At 34.9% G+C, this 25,031-nt stretch overlaps 1 protein-coding gene across 2 annotated transcripts in view; it reads left to right on the forward strand.

Moving 5' to 3' along the window:
• LOC136798906 (uncharacterized) overlaps positions 1 to 24,753 on the forward strand; it is a 38,969-nt gene extending 14,216 nt beyond the window's left edge. The window contains exon 7 of one of the 2 annotated variants that reach the window (XM_067055574.1): positions 23,833 to 24,753. The gene's annotated coding sequence lies outside the window, so the exon portion shown is untranslated. Of the gene's footprint in view, positions 1 to 21,206; positions 22,543 to 23,832 lie in introns of those variants that run through there. The other variant, XM_067055575.1, reaches the window with a different exon arrangement.
• Positions 24,754 to 25,031: the final 278 nt, after the last annotated feature.

Raw genomic sequence — 25,031 nt, forward strand, 5'->3', positions numbered from 1 at the left:
GAGTAAAGGGAAAATATTTGTAGAATGTTAAGACACATCTCCACACTGAAGCAGAACAGTTGACTTATTAATGACAAAGTCCGTTTCGCTAAACAAACAGGATAGATCTGCTCAAGTCAAACGGTTCGGTACGCTCTATAGATAGAAATGGTGAATGGGTTTCTAATACAAGTTCATAAAGTGCGCCGTAATGTTTCCGTCTTTTCCCCTTTTTTACTCTTTGTCTTATATCATTGGTCAGAAAGAAGTACTTCATAATCATTTTCAATGGAGATAACTTCCTGAACTCAGCTCTCACAAAAACGCGTTAAAAAAGAACTTGGAATAACTTTTTTTGTCCCTTGCCAAGAATAATAAAACTTTTGTTGCATTTTTGTGAGGGTTAGCTGTGCAACCCAGTTGAAGAATTGCCAAAATCAATCTTGTTTACGTCGTGGTGGTGGTGGTTACATGTGAATTATTTGTCACCAATTTTATGACCAATAAAGACGTCTTTTACATTGTGGAAAGGTATGTTGTTCAATAATTTTTGCTTGGAAGGTGATATTTTACAGCCAAACAGGTTGACTGAAATTATATTTCAAAGAATCTAACTGAAAATATCGACAAAGGTTAAAGGAAACGCTCAAAATATGTATTAAATTGACACATTATTCAATACTTTAATCAATACTTTAATCCAATAAATTTCCGCGTAATTTAATTTAGCGCTTTCGCGTAAAATTGTCGAAAAAATAAATCCGATTAAAGAAATTATATTTCATTCGAATAATTAATAACATTTGATTCAAAATCTCAAATTTTCATATTATTTGTATTCGAGACTATACCTACGTACAGTTTTTCCGGATAAATTGAGTAGAATTTAAAACTACTTATATTAATGTTGTAACCGAATTTCTTGATTTTTTCTTTTGAATTATCTGCCAAACTCAGTAAAAGATTTTATGGAATTAGGAAAATGAACATTAGCGCGCACTTAAATCTATTAGGGTTAATATGAGAATTTAGATTGAAAAAAAGTCCTGTAAGAACCTTACTTTGATGGAGAAATCTCCATATTTAAGGGCTCTGACCATAATCAAAAGATCTGTTATGAGATTTGAAGATAAAACTTGTGTCTTGAGTTCCTTGACACTTTAAACAAAAAATTGTCTTTATAAGTTGTTTCTGAATTTGTTCTATCAAGAGTAATTAGTAATTAAATTACAAAAATGACGTTATGAACCTTAAAAAGACGTTAATAAAATGTTATATTACCTTCGTGCTAAGTTTTAATGGGTAATTAACCTTTTTGTTTCGATTTTTTTTTTAATTGTCTGCAAAAAATTGAACTACCTTATCGGGGAAAACTTCGTCGGGGAAAAGTGACGAAATTTTCCCCGGCCTTAATGCGTTTACCAAAACCGACAAGTGACGAATATTTTTCCCCGACGAAAATTTTCCCCGACGAAGTTTTCCCCGATAAGGTATCTAAATTGATGTTTCAAAGGTTATGACTCTTTTTGTACAAAAAATTGGAATGAACAATTGATCAAAAGCCACTATTTTCAAGATTTTGAGACGAAGAAGCTTTTACAAAAATTTTCTGAAAATCGATTGTTAGTTTGGATAAAGATACACCATCTAGTGCAAAAAAAATTTCAAAATCTTTTTTCTTCGCCGAAAATAAGCTCCTCAAAGTTGAAATACTTGTCTTCGCAAATTTTCTTCTTAATTTTCTTCTTCATCAAATTTTTTCAATGCAATTTTTGAATTTTCAGATTCAGGAATAGTTTGTTTAACAGAAAATGTATAACATGCCATAGTTTTGTTGCTTACATCAGTCAGAAAACACATTGTAAACACGACAATTATGAAAAATTCACTATGCCCAGAGCTCTTAATAAAATGAGCCATATAGTTTTCCTTAAATTTTCACTATAGTCAGTACCATCTACCTTATTGGAAAGTTTTGTATCAAAGAAAGTTGTAAGGAAAATTACCTCAAGTAGTTCCAACCACAATGGTATATACATTGTGTCCAAAGAAAACAATCAACAAATTTTTTCGTCCAAAACAATTCTTGTTTTGCCAATAAAGTAACGTGAAAAAGGAAACGAGTGCCTGGTCAGTCAGTTGATGGGTTTTCGTTTTTTTAGGAAAACACTATCAAAGTTCCGCAGTCCAGTACATTGAAAAAGAAATACAACTTTTTACTTTAAAGCGTCGAAATTTACGTTTAGTTTAGTTTTCACGAATTGGAGCTTACCCTGGTAAAAATTCTTGAAAAGTTCTTGAAAAGATCTTATCAAGAAACTTTGCTTATTCTTTTTCAGTTTCTTACTACGAACGTGCCAAGATCTTTCAAGATCTTTAACGATCTGATAAGACTCTTTTATAAGTTTTGAATAAGATTCTTGTCCCTTACAGTGATTCAAGATCTTTACGGAATCTTAAGTAAAAGTAAGTCGGAGGTGACCTGAAGGCTCCACTTTCGATAGCTATCTACCTGAAGGTAGGGGAGGGATTGCTCCACTTACTTGCTGAGCATCAAGCAGAGAGGCATCAAGTACCATTTTGGGAATCTTTGGTGTGACCCAGCCGGGGGTTGAACCCACAACCTTGCGCACCGTAGACGGATGCTCTACCACTGCACTACGGTCGCTGACGGGATTTTACTACTATCCCCGTTCAGTTATTGAATAAGGGCCGAAAGCTTCGCTCGAGTGACAGCATTCAACTGATGACCTCGTCATTAATCAACTATTTCATTAATACAGTCAATGATAACACACACAAAAGAAAAAAACCACTTACCGTATTTCGAAGCTGACCAAAAACTGTTTCGTAAATACTATCCTAAGAAATTGCTCTCCTTGAGTCTAAAGACTCCTTCTTATGAAAAACAATCATAAACAGAAATTTACGTGCTTTTAAGATTCTTAACTCAAACTTGATAAGAACCACTAAGAATCTTAAAGCTTCTTTGCACGTAATAGTTAGTTAAGATTTGGAAAGTCTCTTTATAAAAACTTTACAAGTTACGCAAAGAATCTTAAAATATTTTATGGCTCAAGATTTCGTAAGATTCTACTTAAGAACTTAATAAGAAATAATAATTATCTTACTATAAATATGCGGGAAGAATCTTGACAATTCTTAACGATTTCTTTACAAGATCTTTTAAAGATCTTTTTGTTGGAAGAAATTTTCAAGATTGCCTAAGAATCGTTGTAAGATCTTACAAAGATTTTATAAGATTCTTACTTGTTAAAGATCTTGAAAGATCTTCAACGATCTTTTCACATCTTATCAAGAATTTTTACCAGGGTAACATTGTGAGAAAAAACTTTTGCGATGGTTTCACATTCTAAAACTCTGGAGGTCGGTAAAATTTTCAACACCTGGAAGGTTTAGATTACGGAATTTCGCCAGACCACATCACGGATTTCGCAGCGGAAGGCCTAAACCCCTGCCCTGTTTTTCAAGAATTGATTGGTCCTACCGAAATATTTTCAGGCTTAAGTGAAAAGGCAGTTAAGTCCGACAGGGGACGCATGTCAAAAACCAACTATTAGTCCTCTCCGAGAAGTAGGACCACTTTTTAGAACGCTAGTTTGGGCGACCGCCAATCCGCCATTGGAATATCGTATAAATGACTGCGATCATAATATTTTGCTTGGCCGGCATTATTTTAAGTAACTTGGTCCAGGGATATATAAAGGTCTGTGATTAGGACGATGGTATCCGAAATAGCAAAAACTGTTAGTATCGCGAAGGTCCATTTGGGTACAAAATGACAAAAATCGGTTAATACAGCCCCATGGCCAAACTACCTTAACAGTGCATTGAATAGTTAGTTGTACCACGATCATTTTGATGTTTTGTCACTTTTGGATTAACTTACGGTTTGTTTGTTACCATAGCAACCTTGATTTAGGCCCTTCAAGGGTCTTATATGACAGACACGATTAAAATTGGAATTATTTTCAAGTCCTTGTTTATATTTTGCTCTAATCCCATTTTTAAAAATGTTTATTTTTCATTTTAAGGTACCAGAGCCTTGTCACTCAGAGTTACACAGGAAATTATAAGAAAAAGGGGCTATTTAATATAAGATTATTGCATAATGACCATTAGTCATTGTCAAGGGGGATAAGCAGTTTGGAAGTGACTATTTATTCTAGTTGATGCTATCTGTATGGTCCCTGGTTAACTATGTTAAATGACATGCTTCGGATTCTTTAAATATTTCTTATTCTACCGTAATGTCTCAAATACCCGAAAATTCATAACATAATGTTTTCTGCGGTTTTCTCTGGTTTTTGCCAGTAGTGGCAGATTTTAAACAGCTTCTTTCTAGCTTAAATTTGCAAGATAAAGGAGATAAAACCTTTTCCATTAACATTTCCAGCGCGCAACGTTTTTCAGAATTCAAACTTTCTAGGTGAATTTCTTTGCAAAAGAGCAAGTTTTAAACGACATCAGTTAGCACAGTTAAGTACCGGGTGCGCCACAAAAAAGTTTCTCTCTTTAAAACTAATTTTCTAGAAATCTAAAGATTTTAAAAGAACCATTCCTACTTTACAGGAAAGAAGAAGGATAAACTTAAATTTTGATGGGTCATTTATTAAATTCGATTCATTAGATCAAAAGTTATGCTCAATTGAATAAAAAAGCTACTTTCTGAAATTGTTAAAAAACGTTAAAAATCGACCTATCAAATTAAACAGAAGCATAATTACATGATACATCATTATCCTTCGTTTTAGTCATTAAAAACGATAATTAGCTGTCTTAATGACCTTTTGTTATGTAAAGGAAAGTTGAATTTCAATAAAAGGCAGACAATTCGTCGAAAAAGGCAAAAAAATCTGGTAAAATTCATGAAAATACATACAATATTGGTTTCGAGGTAGATCCAGCCTTACATAGACTTTATCCAATCTAAAACCGAAAATCGGAGGAAAATTTCGGTAAAAGTAAATTAAAGTGATTTTGATGAAGATTTTAAACCCTTTTGGCCTTTCAGTTTCGAAATTTTATGTGTTTAATCACTGGAAAATGCTTTTAATCGTGTAAAGGTTATTGCGATTGCCAATTTTGATATAAAAATTTGATAGGTCGATTTTCAACGTTTTCGAGCACTTTCAGAAAGTAACTTTTTTATTCAATTGAGCATAACTTTTGATCTAATGAATCGAATTTAATAAATGACCCATTAAAATTTAAGTTTATCTTTCTTCTTTCCAGTAAAATAGGAACGATTCTTTTAAAATCTTTAGATTTCTAGAAAATTAGTTTTAAAGAGAGAAACTTTTTTGTGGCGCACCCGGTATATTGTGGACTCTCTCTATTTCGAACTCCTATTATTCTAATCTTTCTATAATTCTAACAAATTCTTAGATCCCATCATAATGGAAACACTCCTGAAATACTCTGTCTCTATAGTTCAAATCTCTCTGTCGTTCGAACAAATTACATTCCCCCCTGCGAGTTCGATTTAGAGAGAGTCGACCGTAAAAGCGTGTTTAAACGGACCATTGTAATAAAAACAATATGGCGCCTTCGCAATGTTTCAGTACCACTAGTCAGCCTTTCAGACCTTTTCAACTATAATCTTCTTCTTAACTTAAGTTTATAATAACGCGACTGCGTAAAATCAATAATCACCACTTCAAAAAACTGGATATTTTTTTCAAAAAGCGTGATCGCAAAATGAAATTGGAAACTTTCACTTTAATGCAACAATGACTTTTATCTTGGAATTCAATCCCAAAAATTGCGTAAGAAACAGGAACTTTTTCCGACTATAGTTAACCGGAACACGCGTGAATTCATTTAGATGTTAAATTTACATAACTTCTTCGGTATACTGATAGCGGTTTTAATGATTCCTACTTTTTTGGCAGTTGGTCACTTGATTGTCTTTTGTACAGAGCCTCTAGTGTCAAAGGACTTTTGTCTCCCGATCACTAATCGCATTTTCGGGCGAAGGGCGCGGAACAGTTATTTTTCAGCAAATTCTTGAGTTTTGGAAACAGATTTTGCATTATTTTATTTTGATCGAAAAGTTTCATCACGTACTAAAATAGTTTTAGTCATTTTGTTACTAAATTAAAGTTGACTACTGGGGTGGTTTATAAAAGTACACTTCAGCCGTGTTTACAAATTTTAAGAGCTTGAATTAAGTGTGTTACAAACAATTTCTTAAGCCCTCCGTAAGTGTACACTGTGATTTGCCCCTTATACCGTTTCTATATACCAACCAATCAAGCCTTTATAGAATACGTAATACAATTTTTTATGATCCGCATATAACCTTGTTACCAGTGTGTTATCGGTTTTTTATGCAATTTGAATGGTGCCAGAATATTCCCTAGCATCAATTCGCGCGCGATAAATAAAACGAGCCTGGGATATATAATGTATGCGAAATATTGAAAAGCTTTTAAATCACACTTTCCCGATGCAATTTCAGGATATCGAATCTGTTCATTTCTAAATCCTTTCTTTTTTTATAGAATTTATCTTGTTTCCTCCTTGATTTTATGAAATCTACACTCGTACCCAATACACCTTTCCACTTTTCGACCTTAATACTGAATTTTTTATATTTTGATTAGACACATAATGCATAATCTACGCCTTCCTGACCAGGCCTTAAGGATATTTTCGGGTTTTTCTAAAGTCAATGGTCGCAATGAGAGACGTCCACTACTGCAAGGTGTTTAAAAAGTGAGAGAAAAAAAATCAAATGGACAAACGTTCTCAAAAATCTACCCTAGGCCCTAAGTGTAATTTTTTTTGCTCTAATTTGGCAAAATATCCTTTGCAATGTAGAGATCATATACGGTCGACGTCAAATTTTGTGCCCTGCTCCAGTCCTTAGAGTCTTACTCAAGCCCAATTAACAGATTGGCAACACAAAAAATATAAACAAACATACTAAGGCATTCTGAGCGGCTTTTTATTGAAATTTCATACCTATTCTATCGAGCCCATTTCTTTCTTTCTTAAAGAAGAAAACACTCAAACTTATATTGGGATATAAGTCACTTAAAAGTATCTTCAAGCTTAAAATGAAGTGGGTCCTTCTTTGGATAGCTTATTGATGAAGATTTTGTACTGTGAGTGGATTAGTGGGTTTTGCTGAATAATGCCTCTATGAATTAATCTGATGCTCTATATAAGGGGTGTTATAGATGCATCTTGCTTTAGTTTAAGTTCTCAATTAATCTATAAACACGCTTACAATTCAAACAGACTACAACGCGCTTCACTTCAAAGTCAAGGTAAGGTAATCAGTTTTTTATTTTTTTCATTTCTTATATACTTGACTACAGTTGACTCTCGCTAATTCGAACTCGAATAGGGAATCTTATTTGTTCGAATTACAGAGAGATTCGAATTATAGAAAGTATATTTTAAGAGGGTTTCTCCTTGATGGGATCTGGAAACATATTCGAATTATGGAAAGTTTCGAAAAATAGAAGTTCGAATAAGCGGGAGTTTACTGTATCTAAATCCGAGAAGTAACTATTCTTTTCACAAACGCACTAAATGTCTTGGTAAAGAGCACAATATGGATCTATTTTAGTTTAGTTTAGTGGCACATGATCTGCTACAAAAGTCAATCTGACGCGATTTCTTTTAAAGTCTATAGAGTTTTTTCACAGACTATATCTTGGATTTCGGGAACGGAAAGTCGAGTTTTTGATTAATTTTCTTATTTTATATTAGTCCATTGACAAGAAAGTCCCCGGCGGGGGGGGGGGGGTACTTAGGCAAGTGAAGGGTATGGGTATGTGCCGCCTTTAAGGATGCCTTTTTTGGGACCTTTAAGTCCCTGTAAGGGTTGGAAAAACCAGAAAATTTAATTTCAGTCCCAATAAGAGTCGTAAAAATCGCAAAATCTTCCTATTTTTTCTCCTTTTTAGTCCCGTTAAGGGTCCGAGGGTTAACAGTCGGGCGGCACATACCCGTCAGCTCGCAACCCTTGTACCCCCTCCCCCGGGAAAGTATATACAAGTTAGAGAAAGGATTCCAAGAATATAGATGTTTAATATATAAATCGAGCATAGGGGTGTTTGTGATGGTGTAGACAATAGAATAAGACTGGAAATGCGAGTGTCTCTTTAACGTCCAAGTCGGATTCGTTAAGATGTGTGGGCGATTGCCCTACATGAGCTGATCCCAAAAATGATTGAGAATATTGCGCCATAATAATGTTTTGGTGTTGTTTTTTTCATTTATTTCTGTTCAAAAAGTTGCTTTTATGTTATTTCCTTGTATTTTCTTCTAGGAAAACCAATGGGCGCGATGAGCGCTTTTACGGCAGGGAACTACCACTGCCAGCCTCTTGTTGTTTGTTGTTGTTGTTGTTTAATATATATCCAATTATGTTGTTTAAAGATTTTAGTGGGATTGCGTATCACAATCTTAGGTTTGGCTATACCCATTAGTTAGATTTGCGTTGATCGCGAAATTTGTGGTTTCAATATATTAGCGTGTGTGGTCAGTTCCAATTTCCATGTAACTTGCTACGTGATAAATCATTGACTCCTTAATCCATATTTAATTGGTAAGATTGTCATTGTCATTTCTCTAAGGGTCACTTCTTTGCCGAAATTAGTCTCTCTAAGGGTCAGGGTTTCGAGGGCCGGTTCGCATATTTACCCTGAAATCTCTCAAGTTACCTTCAAACGGGAGCTCGTATCATAATCTTGGACTTGGTAGATTTGCGTTAGTCGCAAAATGTGTGGTTTCAATATATTAGCGTGTGCGGTCAGTTCCAATTTCCATGTAATTTGCTACGTGATAAATCATTGACTTCTTAATCCATATTTGATTGGTCTTAAGTAAGATTGTCGCAGTTTGGATATTGTGCTAGATATTGGTTATACAGTTGTAAGAAGCGTTTGACCAGACTCTCACCATGTTGGCATAACTTTGTTTCAATCTAGGGCCGTTTATAATCCGTGTAATACAGTAATACGAGTGTTATATGATAATGCAATAATTGTTACGGGGTTTTATCAGTTTGTATTTTTGCTTATTTTATACCATGACTGAATTAATCGCCTAGCATTGTAGACTATGGACGTTGCCGTGGTTGTTTTTTGACGTTTATGCTTCAACCTCGTCACTTCCTGGTCACTTCCGGGCCACGTAATATTTTTTTGACATCAGGACGTTGTACTTCCTTTCTGGTTTTATGCTTTTGCTCTGGAATTGTTTTAGAGATTAATCATGTAATAATGAGTTTTACAGATATATATCCCAAGCCAAAAGTACTTGGTGATATTTTGAGCACTCGAATTCTAACAGAGTTGTAGCTCTTATGAAGGATATACTTGTCGTTGATTGCTTAACTTTATATTTCCCTTGCCTGTATTTAGAGTCTTTTCAATGCTTTATGCATTAGAAAAATATAGAGAAACCTGCTTTTAAAGGTACAAATGATTTTTGGACATACATTGTCTGGAAACATCTTGACCCCAAACGAAACAAGTCTTTTATTCTCACCTATGTTGAACTGAATGAATTTATCATCGACATAGTAAATTCGTCTATAAAAAACTTTGATTTTTTTATGTTCATTGTCATTAGCTTTTTTTCCCAGTAATGTGATCTTTTCTGTCACCCAGTCTAAAAATGCGTCGAATTTTGTGCCAATAGTGTTATATTTCATAATATAAACTTTCAAATATGGTCTGCAAAAATTTATTTCGATGAGGTCTCTGTTCTTGCGATTTGTCTGAACTTCAAAGGGATCATTCGGTCGACTGCTAAACACATCTTCGTATGTGAAATCATTACCGGTTTCTCTCTGTTGCTTTATGACCTAGACGAGGTCCAAATTTATAAGTCTACACATACCCTGTTATGATATTTTTACTACGATATTTTGCATCTCACCACCCGGCAAAAATCTAAGCAAGATTTCAATACAAAAGGAATTGTCTGCTTTCGCTTCTACTACAGCTAATATTCAGTATAAATATAACAAAGCTTTTCTGTCTCAAAATTCAGCAAGTAGACTATCCTATTCGCCCAGGTCGGGGCAGAGGAATGTAAAGAGATGGAAAAACAGCGTTTCTACATGATTTGACGATAAAAATGAAAATTTGTTTTTCCTTTTTTGCCGATTACTAGTTCAATTTTTAAGAATAAGGTTAGCAATATTCTTACCAATGTATAGCAAAAGAAATTCTTAACGCAATGATATTAAATTGGTTCTTGTAAAACTGTCAGAAATCGAGTAAAATCAAGATGAAGTTATAATTTTCTCGAGCTCTAGCTTTCCATATTATGGTGCGGTCATGATGCGGTTATATCAGTAGAATGGCTAGGAAATTCTGAGCAAGAAGATATAGGTACCTTTTCGTATAGGAGAGGTGTACCCAAAATATAAGCCCCAAAAGTTTGCGCATAATCAGGCTTGAAACAAAAGAATTTTGTCACAACACGCTAATTATGCAGATTTTTTATAGCGACAACAAAAGAAACCTATTTACTAGACATAAACTCCCTTAAGGGCAAGAGACCTGGTATATGACGAGCCGTTTTTCTATTGTTTTCAAGAAGCTGTTTTTCCATCTCTTTACATTCCTCTGGTCGGGGTAACCAGTTACGCAGGTGTTTACAGTGTTTGTTCCACTCTACTTCCCATTACGGCTGTAAAATTCGCGCATTCGCACAAGCTCTTAGTTGATTTAGTTAACCGTTAACCAGTAATAAAACAATTTTGTTACTTTTTCTAAAGAACGCGTCATTATTATTACTTCAAATGACCAATTATTAAAGTATCTTATAAAAACTCCATCTCATCTGATATTTGTTTCCCCGCTTTTGCTATCCCTCTAACGGACGATAGCATGTCTACAAAATTTGGAGAATTTGGGCTAATTTGTGTTGGAAGCGCATTTCTGCTAAAAAAGAGAGAGAAGGAACGGAAGAAGTCGTTCACCACGACTTTTTTCATACATGATAGATAAGATCGATTACTGAACATTAATTGGAGAGGAATCAAGGAATATTTTTTAAGTCCTCGGCGGGGTGGAGGGGGGAGGAATCTACAACTTAGCCCACCATAGCTCAATGATCGATGATCAATGCCATATGAATAAAATAAAACTTTTATCAGGCCTCAAATTTTCTAGCAACTGTCGTATAAAAGATGGTCAAAAGTTTTGCGGTTACGACTTTGTAATTTTGTCACGCTGAGTCATAATATCCAATCCAAGAAATCCATGTTGATATGCCAGCACCTAGCTGTCTGGGATGACCGTCTTTCAACTGTGTTTTGTCTTGAGAGATGTGAACTTCAAAACATTCGATCACATTATTTGAAATCTGTAAATCAAAATAATGATTGACATTAAAACAAATAAGGAAAAGAAAAAATCATCAATATATTCATCTTTAAAAGGTATAGTGTACATATACCTCTCCTTATATATCTTATTACATACTGTATACATTTTACCAGAGACATAATATTGTAGAATATACACGAAAAGGTTAATCTCTCTATGTGGAAGTTTTTTTTCTACTATGAGTAGTACAGTAGAAGACCTCATTGGAAAGTGCTTGTTGATGTTTTGTCGTACTTACGGCTATTTTACCAAAAGTTCGCTTAACATTCAAACGCGCTTAAGGGACAAGGATCCGGATAGCGCTACCAATAGCGTAGTCAATGGGGGGGGGGAGATTTGTGTAGGAGAGCATATTTTTATGACATCATGATTATCTTTTAATACCATAAATAGATAATTACAGTGTCATAAAAATCCGCTTTCCTACACAAATTTTGCGCCCCTTTTGGCTACGCTACTGCGCTACGGTACGGCAATTTTTAGATAAGACAAAACCAAGCTTCTTTATGAGGTTGCACGCTTGGCTCGCCTCTCGAATAATTTTGAAGTTTTCATTTTCAGTGGAAATGTTTTCATTAGCATTTGAATGTTGAGCGAACTTTTGAGTACGGTATATGATAATTTAGTGTGAAGAATGAAATGGTTGATGACACGGTGATAAAATGTATTGGTTGGTGAATCGTTGCAAATCATTTTGTAAGGTGTGTGCTAATGTCTACCTTTTTTTCAAAATACATACTGTTTGACTTGGAAATTCTAGCTGCGTGAAAAATGTCTCCTGCGCAACAGACCTTTCTGATCCGAGAAATTAAATTCCATAAAAAAAGCGAAATTTCAAGGTAGTAGCCTGCCTGTCACTGTCACTTGCTCCCTGTCGCGATGCGCTACTGTTGGGAGGAGTTATCAGAACTTTGGCAACAGTGCAGAGTACCTTCTTTTACACCTCAAACGTCTCTCTAGGTGTTTCTGTTTAGGTTCCTATAATCACAAACATTCAAATTCTGCTCTCGCAAAGAGGTCATAACTTTCTGAAATTTTGACCAAGTTCGGCGAAAACTTTTTTCTCTATTATAAGGATCGATTTTCGACATGGACATTCGCGTTACATTGTATTACGCCCGCCCCGCCCCGCCCCGCCCCATCCATTCGGAGGAAAAATCATGAATTTCAAGGAATGCGTTCTCAGCCGTCAAGCAAAAGGGTCTACCGGTATAGTCACCACAAAATTTACCACAGATTCATTCTTCATACGCAGGCAATCAATAGCCTTGCAAAATGTCAAAAAAAGAGGTTTTTCGCCGACGGATCCAGATTAAACGCAATACAAACCCGTTGACGTAAGGTTTTCTTGCAGCGACAGCAATAACTGTCACTCATCAGTGGTTAGATTTGTATACCGTCACTTCCCGGTAATGAAAAAAAATAAAAGAAAAATATGTGGAAAATATTGTTGTTAAGAAAGAAACTTAAAAGAAATGAAAGTGAATTTATTTACAAAGGAAAACCACCCAAGTTTTTGACATTTCTAATGAACGATAATTACCCTTAAAAGTAGATTTAGCGGTTCTATTGATCTGTTTTTAATCAAACTCTACAATGACGTCATCAAATGCATGAAGCTCTCTCTCTGATATACCTCATTAGAAATACAAAATGAACAAAAAAGACAATAGCTTTGATTCGCGGTATTCTTTTATAATGGTTTAATGATCATTATTTTAGGAAAAATAAAACGGGGGTCGTATAGTAGAGGTATAAAAAAAAAGGAAAATTAAACGAGCCAATCATTTTACACTATTGGAGTTTACGTACTCTGGCGGAAGGTGATTTCTGAAGAACTTATTGATCGATTTTCATCTTTCGTTATTTCGTCATACCACGCATTTTTTTTGAAAACTATTTTTGATTGATGGTTTGATGGATTGATATCGGAAACAGCTGAGGCGTGAATCCTGGAGATTTTTTTCATAATACTTCGCATGATGTCTTATATGAAAGAGTTGTCGTCTATTTGGGTATGCATGCTTCCTCGTATTATTTTATAACGAACGCGAAATCTAATGTCATACAGTTTCCGTTATCCGAACATATACTTAACTTGAACGTGTTTTGGTGGTCCCCTGAGATTTTTGATTTCATAAAATTAGTTTCCCCTTCAGTGCTTTTTTCTAGCTTTTCACATGGAAGTTTTATGTACTTGTGAATGATTTTTATGGGGGCGATTGTCAATACCACCCCCTCCCCCCTAGGGAAAAATAGGTAACCTCTTTTCTCCCAATCCCCCTCAGATATTAAAGATTTTTTCCCGGCCGTTTAGAAAAGGGAGGTAAAACTAAGCAATTATAACTAAGTAGTAAGCCGAAGTAAATCTACGACTGCAGTTGGAGGCGACCCAAAGGCTCCTTTCGATAACAGTCTAGATGAAGGTAGAGGAGATGCCACTCTTACTCCCTTTACTAAATTTCTGATCATTAAGCAGAGAGGCATCAAGTACCATTTTGTACTAATTACGAAGTCTTTAGGGGTTGAACCAACGACCCTGCGCACCTTAGCTGGATACTCTACCTTCTTACCACGGGCGTACCTTTCTAGTTTGTTTTACGTCGAAGAAGTACATTTTGCAACCTGCATTCCATGTGTTTAAAACTAATTATCTTTATAATTACTATCAAATTGATTCTTTATTTTAAAAAAGGATTCTATAATTAAAACAGATGTTAAAACCCGCTTCACCACAAAACTGTCCAACAAAATGACCACCTAGTCAATCTACAGTAATTTGATTTTTCCAACATAGGAATGACTGCGTAATACACCTTCTCGACCGTAGTCGCGCGGTCAGGTGCGTGCCACTTTATTATTTATTGCACCACTCTAAACTCGATCCAATCCTTTTTTTACACTTTTTTCTATTGTCTTCAGGCGCGAAAAAAAAGACTGGGATGGTTTTAGGATGGTAAAACGGACAAAAATTGGCGGCTACGGTCGAAAAAGTGTATACTAAAAAGCAACCCGTTTCTTAGCCTGTAAAAGCCATAGCTTTTCCCTTTACAATTATCAAATGGTATATAAATTGTCTTACTGTATGGGACCAGGCACCACTCCCTACCAATTTGCATTTATTTATCATTTTTCATTTTTTTCATTGTTGTATAATTATCCACAAAACTATTTTTGCTAAAATAAGAACACAAAGTAGAAGCACAGCTTCGCGTCTGTAAAAAAATATTACGACACGCTTAGAATCTCTAGACCTTTAAAAATACCATAGGTCAACGATGAAATACATTCCAAGTTGCTGTCTGGACAGATGAGTCGGGAAGAAATTAATCAAGGAGAATTTTTTTAATCCAGCGAAAACTTGAAAATCTCATTTGAGGTTAATGTTCTAATGAATCAAATTGTTTATACGGAGGATGCTATGATTAAACGCCTCGTCTATGTGATGACCAACCCGCCGCTACGCCGGTCAAAATAAAGAAGAAAAATGAAAAGAAGAAGTCTAACTGGATTTATCTTACTTTCAACAATAAAGTATTACGAAAATTTGTAATCGCAAACATGGAGTGTTTTGCCGACACGCGTAATTATCCTCTTCTTCTTTACTATGGCATGTTGCGTTTCCACTCGTTGTAACTTTTTATCTTTTATTTACCGGCCGTCTGATCGAAGGGGGAAAAAGCGGTGGGCACGTGAATTGTATTTATTACATCGCTTAGATGACAACGATTATCAGATCTATCAGGATTCAATAACACCTGGACGAAAAGAAGATTCTCACTTTCATTTGCATAAAGATTCTTTTTCATTTTGATCAGGTAAGGATTTGGTAAATGCTTTTATATATCTACTGATATGCATGGTTTGGCTTTGTTTCGCGATTATGAGTTTAGTGTAGACTAGGACCTAATACAGACGATGTAATCGTCCGTTACAATGGTAGTAAAGGCGGGAAAATTTTATACGCGCGGAGTTTACAGTCGTATTAAGGCGATTGATATACGGAAATAAAATCGGTGGGAAAGTTTGGAGAAACGACTGGCAAACTCTACCGACTGTAAATTTTTCAGCAAAAAGCCCGTTTGCGGAATTTTCTTCCGCTTTGAGCTTATTTCTTAGATAGTGATTTTTCTTAGACTATAGCATTGTCTAGACTTAGTATTAGCTTAACAGAAGAAGACATTGAATAAAAAAGTTATGCAAGCTATTTAGGTTTTTTTGGGTAGAATAAATGATTTGAGATGCAGTCAATTCTCTGTAATTCGAATCTTTTTTTACGAATTTTCATCCTTCTTGCCTAATTTTTATTTAATTCGAAGAAAATTCCTGGTCCCGTGAAGATGGGATTTAAGAAAGTTAAATGTAACTCATACATAAGCATGGAGCCAGGGTAATTAAAATCTTAATACAAAGATCCGGGGGGGGCACTCGATCTAAAAACGACCATACGTTCGGCCCAAAATTTGGCTTCTAAAATCGGACCCTTACAGTGCAGTGAATTTCCATGAAAAAGCATACCTTACAGTGCACTTTTTCAAAATTTCTCGCCCGTAAGGGCGAAAATCTTTGCAATTTTCCAAGAAAATGTGGAATTTTTCCTCCAAAATTGACCAATTTTGTGGCAATTTTACAAAAAAATTGGCCTTTTATCACAATTTCCTACCCTTACAGTGCAGTTCAGTGCAGTTTTGTAATTTCCTACCCTTACAGTGCACTAGCTGAACTATGAAAAACCTACCCTTAAGGGCCGAACGTCTGGTAGGTCATTTACCTTGAGTGCCCCCCCCCCCCCCGGGACAAAGATATAAAACTAGTAATGGTCTCCATGGTTAGCTGTTTTTGCATTTTTATTTCTCTTGGAATCAAGGAAACTGATCTATAAAATTTTCCATTAGATCGAATCTTGTTTGTTTCCTTTCAAGTCTCTCTTGGACGGTCCTTTTTTGATGTTTTGTTTTTATCTTCGGCGGCAATCTAGAACAGTCGGTCACTCTAATGAAAAAAAAAGAATACTAATGAGAAATTTGCATTGCAATCGAAGGTCCTAATCTAGGTCTTTCCATTTGGGTCCCCGAAATTCTTATCAATTCCTCTTAAATTAAAGACTCAGACATAACATTGAGAGATAACGCTTACCGCCCTCTTATATTAGAGTGGTCGAAGAATGAAGGAAAGTTTGCGCTTTTCTGAGATGGTACTTTGACCAGGTTGATGAATTTTGAGAAATTTGACCATCTTGCCAGTTTTGGTCCAGATCTTCTTTTATCAGTACAAAATATGGTAGAGTTATACGTATATCATGACTTAGTAGCTAAACAATTTCAGTCATTTTATTGCCTTTAGGTTTTACCGACTGTTATCAACAAACTTTATACATTCCTGTTAATTTTGTGTCGAAACCTGTTTGTCTATAAACTTTTGAATGTTTGCGGACGTCATTCGCTGTCATTGTCAAATTTAATGTTTTTGTTTTTCCCAAATGGTTTTCGGCAAAAAACATCATCTTCAAAGACACACAAGGAACAAAATGAAAAAGGCATTTTTTGCGTCTCATTCATATTTTAGTGTTTCTCTAAAAACAATCTGTTTAAATGACGTCTGTGCCTTATATTATTGTTTGGATATACTAATTATCATAATCTTGTGCGTTGACATCAAAATAAATAGATTTTCCAACAATACACCTTACGCAGATCGAAATTTTAGTTTTGTAAAATAAAAAAAGTGGCTCAAAAATGTCAAAAATAAGAACAATTTATAGGGACCTGAGCCTGGAATGGCTTTATTTTAAACAAATTAAGGGTTAAACTAGCACAACAGGGTATGAAGCATAAAATACCTCAATTTTGCATTCAAAATGAGAACAAAATGAGAAAAATTTCAGACTCAAGGTGCCAAAAGCAAAACAACCGAGCCTTAACAAAAATAAAGCTAACGGTTCTTATTAGAAAAATAGAATGTCATCATTTCTCAAAAATACGATTGCGATTTTTAGAGACAAATGCAAAACTATTTTTTCACTTGATTGTGTTAGATCAATTTTTTTTGTGCAGTGGACACGAATTTAGCTTCTTTTTAAGGAACGATATCAAAGAGTGGCATAAATACGTTAGAAATTCTCTAGTGTGCGTCAATAATAGATTGACGAAAAGCCGCTACTAAATTGACGCGCTTATTGCCCCTAACTTCAATCTTGTGAAGTTCATGCTTACACCTATGTATGAATTGTCGAATGCTATTGTTTTTCATAGTATAAAAAGAATTCTCAAGGGAGTTTGCTAATTGGTGGTTTATCGGTCTTTCATCTCGGTAAAATATACAGATAGTAGAAAAATTAATTATAAGATTGTCGGGAAAATTGATTGTAGGGACATGGGGGTCTCTCATTCTTTTTCTATTATTATTGTTATTTTTTCAAGAAAAAAGTTTTGGTAAAAATAGTACAGTATAACTTGTAAATGCGCTACGTTTAAACGACACGCAAACTTGCGCTAAAGTTTATTTACGTTTCGATTCTATATTTGTCACTCTATGTTCTTGAATGGTTTGAAAGGCTTTGAAAACTTTTGAAAGACAGATTGCGTTTATTTTTCACTGAAAGTTTTTTAATAGATGGTGATCTTCTAAGATTTAAAGTTAGTATCGGTGTGGCTTTTATTAGCTACGTTGACTTTGGTTACATTGCATTATCTGTTAAGGGTCCTTGGATTGGCACGGAAAACAGATAGAGATAGGGTCGATATTTTATGTGGATAAAATAATCTAGAAGAGTCTTTCGTTTTCACGGCCACGGGGTCCACTGCCAGCAGGCTCGGCTATCTGAGAACTGAGCAGAATATGAGAAGGACCGGGGATTCAAACCGTGAATCCTATATCCTATGGTTTTTGCCAGTAGTGGCAAATTTTATACAATTTACTTCAATTTGCCACTACTGGCTAAAACCGGGGTATTTTAGTAGAAAACATTACGTCATGAATATCATGAATTTGTATTATCATAAATGTGTGGCGTGCAAATAGAAATAAGTCTTAGTGTGCTACCATTATTGATGTTAAAAATATTATGTGGACATTATTGCTTAGCATGTAAGGATAGATGCGCTGAATGAATCGATTTAATCGGGTAACATTTCGTTGGTTTTAGTGAGGATATGGGAGGGAGCTAATCTAAAGAATCCTACATTTACTAAAGATAGACAAAAGAACGACAAATCCGCCGTCCACAGCCCCGACGCGGTTAATTTGTCCACCCCAGTGTTTCGATTCATCTCTGTATATTACGAAGATTAAACCACTTATGGTTAAAGAACGACAAATTACGCATGCGTGTTACAATGCAGGATTCTTTACAGGAACAGATAGACTATAGAGTCTACTTTTGGCTGAACTTTGCTTTTTGATAATTTATTATGACGCTGATTCCAGTGAATCGCGCCATCCAGTCTATAAAAAAAGATTTAAGTGGACCCCGGGCTAAGGAACAGACTGATAGGTCCGAGAGCTTCATTTTCTGACCCGACTTCTTATCCTTATTGCGACGATTTGATTGCAACATACGTGAAGTGCATACGTGATTACCCTCTTATCCACCACTTGTCGGCTCTTCCTTGTCACATATCATGGGTTGGCTTTTAAGTTGCGTGGGCCTTAGGGTTGATATGTCACTTAGTGGTATGTTCCTTGATTGTTTTCTTTTGACTTGTATTATCTGGGTTCACAATTTTTGGTATTTTTACAGTATCTGCTCGCTTGTCATTTAAAAGGTGGTACTAATTTCAAATGGTTTTCATTTGTCGAGCTACAGCGGACTTTGATAGATTGGATCATCTAAAAGATAATGACTCCATGTATAAACGGATTATAATTCTTTTGTTTAGTAGCTGTCAATTATTTTGTTTGTTTTAGGGTTTTTTGGTCAGCTTTTCCCGTTGATTGACGTAATAAGTTCTACAGTTTTGTTGCTAAAACTTTCTGAAATGCCTGAGAACTTTTTCCAGTATTGTTCTTTAAAAAGATCTAATCAAAATACTGGCTTTTGTTGGAAGTAAAATCCGTAATTTTTCGGCATCATATACTTGTAAAGCGAATATGAAATTAGAAAGTGGTTTAAAAGTTGTTATAACATATCTTTAAGAGCTATTAGAAACATTATTAACTCTATTCTGTCCAATATTGACCATCGATCAATCAAAACTTTCAAAGATTTTAATGAGGCTGGCTTATCCCCTAGTATGTTTGTAGTTCAAGTTTAGTTCAAGTTTGGCGAAGGTGGTGGCTGTTGCTACATCGTTTTTCCTATACTAAGGTAGTGGTTAAGCCGCTTTGCGGCTGTAGTTTTGTTTAGTTTTTTTTCTTTCAGATATGCTGTCTCAATGATGTAATATGGTTGCAAGACATTGCATTGATGCTATATTCAAAATACTCAAAAAATTATAAAAGTTACAGTATGAGATGAGCTTGATTTATGTAGATACATTTATGTGTGTCTTTTTATTATTATTTGGCACGTAATCAGATCAAATGGAGGGTAATTACGGAACATTACAACTTCTTAAATGATTGAACAGCAGGACATCAAAAAAGCCGAAACGTTTTGTCTTCCGCCATGATCTGCAATAGCCGTTCCTTAAAACTGGCTGAAGGAAATTTCAGATAATTACTTTTGTCTCATTTTTTATCTTTTCTTCTTTTTTATTTTTTGAAGAGCAGTGTTTTTCTGATTTCCGATGTCTTCCTTGTCATCTATCCACCACTATATCTTTATCGGGTTTTTTCTTTATTTTTTTTGAAAAATACAATAAAAAACATTGTTAAAAGTTATTCAATCTACCCTTTGTTCCTTTGTTTTTAAACTCTTAAAAACCATGCATAGATATATAAATATAATCAATGGATCTTGCAGACAATTTCTAAGTTCGATGCTACCGCTACAAATAAACTTTACCTTTGGAAAATGAAAGTTCAATCATAGATATTAAGAGCGATCTTAATCTGCGATTCTAGTAAGACTTTGTGGATGCTAATGCCGACATTTCGAATGCGTTTGAGCTGTCTAAGCCTATCAATACCCGCTGTGGAGTAATATATTGGTCTAGCGGCCGTGCTTTCGTTCTAGAAGCTTTAGAACAGTGAATTTCAAATACGGACATATAGTAAATTAGAGAGGAGCTACGCGATAAGTGCAACTCTATAATGTCGCTTTTTTTGCTTTGATCAATTGTTACAGAAGTTTATTACAAATTTGATATTTCTTGTTTGATCTTCTCTTGTAAAAGTTATTTCTTCAAAAGAGAAAGGTTAGTGCGCGTCGTATAAATGCATCTTTTTGTGAGGTGTAGCAATTAGTTTGACACTAAGTTGTTTATTTCAGTCATTTTCTCTGTTATTTTCCAGACAATAATTAGTTTTTTATTGTTCTTTTAGATAGCTAATTAGAGAGGTCGTAAAAAGGAACAAAAGGTCAAGAATTTAATAGTTGGTTTTGATGACTTGGCCCACCGTCAGAGTCAAAGTAGATCAATTTTTAGAGGCAGTCAGTCTTTACATCGGCTTATAGAGAACCACTTTAGGATTGTCCGGTTTAATGTGCCATTAAAAGTAATCTATATCAATTAGGCTAATTAATTGAGCTGAGATATACAGTATAGCGCTGTGATCGTTTTACCATTTGTACAGGGCGGTAAAGTCTGTGTAGTCATAGATCCAATGTAATATGCTCTTTACGTGAAAATTCTGATATCTCTGTAAAAGCTATTGTATTGTCTAGCATATTATCAAATTATAAAACTCATCTGTAGCTATATGATTATCGCCCCTATATATTGATTTTATCTTTCATTTCAGGCTGACAATATACATTTGAAAACATTCAACGATAGACGCAACAACGATAACAACAACAGTAAAAAATCATGAAGATGCAAACGCTATTGAACGCAACTATCTCCATTTTGGCATTTTGTACAGTCATTGTCTGTATACCAGTACCTACCGGTGATTCCAGCGCTGGAGAACGTTGCTGGGAAGTAACCACAACAGTAACTCGATCAATTCCTGGCACCAACTGCGCACGCGTGGATGTGCCTACCAAAGGATGCAGTGGACTTTGTAATTCATTTTATTTTCCAACCATGGACGGTGCTATCCAAGTTTGTAGAAGATGTCAACCGACTTGGTCATTGAAAAACGAGACTGTAGCTTGTGTTCAAGGTGGTAATAGTGTTATAATGGTTGTTGAACTTGAAACGAAGCTAGAAAGTTGTGATTGCCAACAAATCGATTGTAACGGTCGGAGATGAAAGGATGGCGGCGTTGTGGTTTGATTTCTCTATAAGTAAAAAAGAGTTATTTTATGGTGGTAAAATGATGCCAAATGCTACTGTCACTGGTGTGGTGTATTGCAGCTTACCTAGTTAGTAAGAAGTACGATACAAAGATAACGTGAGGATATTAACAAACGCAATGTCTACGATGTAAAACCTCTATTACTGATGGGCGTCGAGAACACTTATGGTTAACCGACACATCCTAAAAAGCTGCTTCCAAAACGACTCAGACACCAAGCTAGCGTTTACAGGGAAAGGACTATTCCCTGAGAAAAACACGTAAAACATGACTGGTTACGATTGAATAAGTTCAGCAAAGGCATTTTGCCTAATCCTAATTTTTCTATTATTTGACAAAATGATTTGACAAATTCGAAATTCTGTTGCTAAAAACCTGCCTTAATTAATATTATTGCATATTGATATTCAAAACAAATGCATATTTTGCAATGTTATGTCGGGGCTGTCTTAAAAAGCGATTAATCTTAAGGGGATAAAATTGTGGATTATATCGATTAAATTACACCCCCTTAAGTCCAACTTCTAAGTTTTAAAAATAATATTTGTTGTCAAGACTTTATTCCCGATGCACAGGGTACAGTTTTTACGCTTCATGAACGTTAGATTGGCGATGTTACGACTTTCTGCATCAAGTTGGATCCCAATGCTATTTTCCGACTTTATTTCACATTTTGTCTTGCCTTTAAGAAGTTGATGCCAAAATTTATTTTTTTCTGTAGATTAGTTTGTTGGATAATTTTATTTTTTCCAAAATGTACAAAAGATTAAAAAAAATGTCAAGTTTAAAGTTATATAAAATATAATTATTAATTAATATTACAAGGTTTATCTAATGCGAATAATTTTTTCCTTTGTACATATGTTATACAGAAGACAAAAAACCAGAGATGTAAAATAGAAGACAAATTGAACAAAACATGAAATTTTTTTTCATTTCTTCCTTGATGTGTACCATGCCTCCTCTAGAAATCTTGTCTGTGTCCTAGTATCTCGTTGATACCTTCCTCTAGAATCTTTCATAAGGATACTGGAAAAATTGTTTGATCATTCCTAACTAACGTTGAGCATATGATCACATGATGTCATGTGTCTGCTGATGTCTGCCTGTCTGTATGTAACCAAGAATCTTTTGGGATAGACTTAAAGACTACAGTAAAGCATGAACTTTCTCTCACTACTTGCCCTTGTGTGTGCGTACCTTTAACTATCCATTCCTTTCAACTCTCTATAAGGCAGGAGATGGGAAAAACGTTTCGAATCTCCGAGTTGCGCGATACCAAAATATAAAGGAGACAAAATACAAAGGATATTCAGCGAAATGGTAACTCAAATTACCTCCGTCATATCAAATTTGACGTATACGTCAGAATGATACGAAGAACGAGTAAACCCTTTGTAACCCGTGACGTCAATATGTGAATCCTTCAATCAGTGATACGAATAATGCACTCTTCTTTATAAGAATGTACTCTAGAAGAATACATATTCATAATAAAAAGTTGGCCTAAAAATCCATCATAGAATTCAGCTACTGAACCTCAGACTATGCGTTTTAAAAGAATTTCCCATTAGCCCTAAAGACAAGAGGTGTAACGAGTACAATTTGCGCTTGGTAAGATCTTACTGGGGTTTAAAACCGTGCAAATTTTCGTCGGTCTCACATTCCCTAATGAAAAAGTAAAGGATCAACCTCATTGTGAAGTCATGCACGTTTTTTTGTTACCACAACCTATTAGTAAAGGCTGGGCCTGAATGTACTTGTTTTTGTGTGCCTTAAATGTTTTTATTGAAGCTCTTAAAATACAGAAGTTTGGGTCATAAAAATTGGCCCTCGAAAAATTGGCCCTCAAATTGAACAAATCTGCTCTTATTTAAACTTGAGAAATATTACTGCAATTGCAAAATTTTCTTAAAATTCAGATAATTTTCCGTTAATTTTGAGCAAAATTTGGCTAATTTCTTCGAATCTCAGGCTTGCCATGTTTACGATATTCTTACCTTCAGCCCAAAATTTTAGCAAAAATCTTCTTTTGAACTGGGTTTTATTCAAGAAACCTTTATAACGAAGAAGAAGAGGATTGTTACAGTATTATCAAGACCAATTTCTTCTCCATCATTTTCAGGTAGTCAAGATGAAGCCAGCTGTTCTTTGTATTCTACTGGTTCTCGTTCATTTTCATAGCACTTTACCTCAAAAAGGACTTAAAGAGCTCGTCACTACATCTCCGTCACAGCTTATAATGCCGGGTGAAGATTATCGACGTGACCGATGCTACAAAAAGAAGTTTCGGGAGACGCTTTACATTGAAGGTTGTAATCCCGTCTTTTTTGAGAATAATTACTGTTACGGTGGTTGTAATTCAATCTATTTACCGTCGTATAAGAAATCTAGTTATAAATATTGTACCGCTTGTATACCGAGTAAATTTACTAAACGGAAAATTGTTTTTAAATGTATGAAAAGTGGTATGGAACACAAGCTAGAGAAAACAGTGACCGTTATTGAGGATTGTAAATGCAAGACCGTCAGTTGTACAAAAAAGAAATGAAAAACATTTCCCACTAACATGGTTTTTTTTGCCATACATGGTGCAACTAAAATCTAGTTAAACAAGCTGAGATTTAATGTCCGGATAGATACTTTGGCGTGGTAGTTTTTTTCATGGGTTTCGAATAGTATAAAATAAATAGATTTGTGGATTGGACTCTTGGACGCTTTTTTATCTGGTTTTATCAACAAGGTTTATTGTTTTAAAAAGTCCAGATTTGAACTTTCGTAAAATTATTAGATTAGATCCAGCTAAATTGCCATATTGTAAGAAAATTTGTTGGAATTTTTCAAAAAGGTTCGCCGACTTTTGAAAGGTGTGAAATAATTTGATTTTGTCGCCGACTTTCAAAAATTAACAATCTATTTAATTTGTCGCTTTTTTCTTATGGATACTTCAGGATGAGTATTAATTTTTAATTATATTTTAATTTATGAGAATTTTTTAATTTTTTCTTTTTTAAGATTAAAGCAGTTCCGCGAATTATGGCCAATAATTATTATTGCTTTAAACAGTGTTGATTCTTTTGTCGGCAAGAATATACGTCAAAAAATTGGACATTTAGATTTAGAAACTGCGAAACTGTACCTTGCGGAAAAAAGTAGGTGGATAAATTTCGGAAAATTTAAAGGTTTTATTTTTACATAAGTATTCCCGTTTCATATCAGATACATGTTTCATATCAGGACAGTGTCTGCCTATTGTTGTATTGTGCTGATACAAGCAAAACAATGTTTTTCTTTTCCTCTATCTGACCAATCTTGCTCCTTATC

Source organism: Clytia hemisphaerica, unplaced genomic scaffold (assembly GCF_902728285.1).
Source record: "Clytia hemisphaerica strain Z4C2 unplaced genomic scaffold, Clytia hemisphaerica genome assembly, whole genome shotgun sequence".
Lineage (NCBI taxonomy): Eukaryota > Metazoa > Cnidaria > Hydrozoa > Leptothecata > Clytiidae > Clytia > Clytia hemisphaerica.